Source organism: Acyrthosiphon pisum, unplaced genomic scaffold (assembly GCF_005508785.2).
Source record: "Acyrthosiphon pisum isolate AL4f unplaced genomic scaffold, pea_aphid_22Mar2018_4r6ur Scaffold_91;HRSCAF=455, whole genome shotgun sequence".
NCBI lineage: Eukaryota > Metazoa > Arthropoda > Insecta > Hemiptera > Aphididae > Acyrthosiphon > Acyrthosiphon pisum.
The window spans coordinates 3,140-5,348 of NW_021779253.1; the positions used below are offsets into that span (position 1 = coordinate 3,140).

Consider the following 2,209-nt stretch of genomic DNA (forward strand, 5'->3'; position numbering starts at 1 on the left):
GCGCGTGGCCGTAGAAGTTTCGTCGAACAAAACAAAAAAACAACCGACACCGGAGCGGCGGATCACTTGGCTCGTGGATCGATGAAGACCGCAGCTATCTGCGCGTCGTCGTGTAATCCGCAGGTTATACGAACATCGACCAGTCGAACGCACATTGCGGCCTCGGTGACCCGCGGGTCCCGGGCCACGCCTGTCTGAGGGTCGTATACCGGATACTCGGCCAGACCGATGCGCCGCCCGGCAGGCGTCCGACGGCACGCCCGTCGGCCGCTCCGGTGGTGCGAGATTGGCGGTTCGACCGGGGAGAGCCGCTCGCGCGGCCGCCTCCGGTCGTCCGCCCAAGTTGTGACGGCAAACAGTCACGGGTTCTCGCGTCGTCAAACGGCACGTCCCCGTCCGCCCGCCGCGCGAGAGCGCGGCCGGGCCGGCTGAGAGTCCACGAGACCTCTCCGGCTTCCGAGAAGCGGACGCGGGCGGTCACCGTACGGGCGGAGCGCGGACCGCAGGCTGCCGTGTAATTTAAGAAACAAACAACCGATACGTTCCGACCTCAGATCAGGCGGGACTACCCGCCGGATTTAAGCATATTAATAAGCGGAGGAAAAGAAAACAACCGTGATTCCCTTAGTAGCGGCGAGCGAACCGGGAAAAGCCCATCGCCGAATCTCGCCGCGCACTTTTGTGTCGCGGCACGTATGAGAGTTGTGGCGTACGGGCCGGCCTCGTTGCCGGGGCGCACGTGACGGTCCAAGTCTCCCTTGAACGGGGCCATGGCCCGCAGATGGTGCCAGGCCAGTAGAGGCCGTCACAGCGTTCCGGGATCGGACCGCGCCTTCGAGTCGGGTTGCTTGAGAGTGCAGCCCGAAGCGGGTGGTAAACTCCATCTAAGGCTAAATACGGCCACGAGACCGATAGTTTACAAGTACCGTGAGGGAAAGTTGAAAAGAACTTTGAAGAGAGAGTTCATAAGAACGTGAAACCGCTCGGTTGTAAACGGACAGAGCTCGCGAATCCCCGCCGGGCGAATTCACGGTCGGTCTAACCGCCGGCCGGATCTTTCGCTCGGTTAGCGGACGTCGCGACCCGTTGGGCGCCGGCCGAATGGCCCGGGTGACGTTCGTCGCGTCGGTCGCGTTTCGGCGTGACCGTTCGCGCCGAGCCCCGGTGCTCATGGTCGGCTCGCCCGACGGCAAGAACCGTCGACGCGGCCCCGTCGCAGGCGGGGTCCCGTCGGTCGGCGACGTGTTTCGAGCTACTTTCCGACCCGTCTTGAAACACGGACCAAGGAGTCTAACGTGTGCGCGAGTCAACGGTGATCTTACGAAAAACCACGTTTGGCGCAATGAAAGTGAACCGTTTACGGTGCGGACGATGGCCTAGCGACCGAACCCACCGGCGTTCAAAGTCGCGCTGGTCCGCAGTCCGGGGGCGTCTCCGCCAAGTCGGCTTCGGCCGGCTGGGGGCGCACCCTTAGCGCACACGTTGGTACCCGAAAGATGGTGAACTATGCCTGGCCAGGATGAAGTCAGGGGAAACCCTGATGGAGGTCCGCAGCGATTCTGACGTGCAAATCGATCGTCTGAGCTGGGTATAGGGGCGAAAGACTAATCGAACCATCTAGTAGCTGGTTCCATCCGAAGTTTCCCTCAGGATAGCTGGCGCCGATGTGTCCCGCCCGTTCGCGGGCGTACGGACGCCGGTGGGACTCCGCGCTGTACGGCGCGGTAACAACACGCTCGTAACACGGAGGATGTCTCATACGGTAAAGCGAATGATTAGAGGACATTGGGGCCGAAACGACCTCAACCTATTCTCAAACTATAAATGAGTGAGATCGCCGGCTTTACCTGGTACACCGCGTGAACCGCGTGCGAAGCCGGCGACGGAACCCTAGGCGCTTAGTGGGCCATTTTTGGTAAGCAGAACTGGCGCTGCGGGATGAACCGAACGCCGAGTTAAGGCGCCGAAATCGACGCGTATTCAGAGACCATGAAAGGCGTTGGTTGCTGATGACAGCAGGACGGTGGCCATGGAAGTCGGAATCCGCTAAGGAGTGTGTAACAACTCACCTGCCGAAGCAACTAGCTCTGAAAATGGATGGCGCTGGAGCGTCGTGCCTATACTCGGCCGTCGACGGCATAGTGGGGCCAGTCGTCGCTCGCGGCGGCCGGTCCCGGCAAGCCTCGACGAGTAGGATGGCGCGGCGGTG

At 61.7% G+C, this 2,209-nt stretch overlaps 1 pseudogene; it reads left to right on the forward strand.

Annotated features, from left to right (window-relative positions):
• The first annotated feature begins 46 nt into the window (after nt 1–46).
• LOC115035106 lies at nt 47–204 on the forward strand (annotated as a pseudogene).
• Nucleotides 205–2,209: the final 2,005 nt, after the last annotated feature.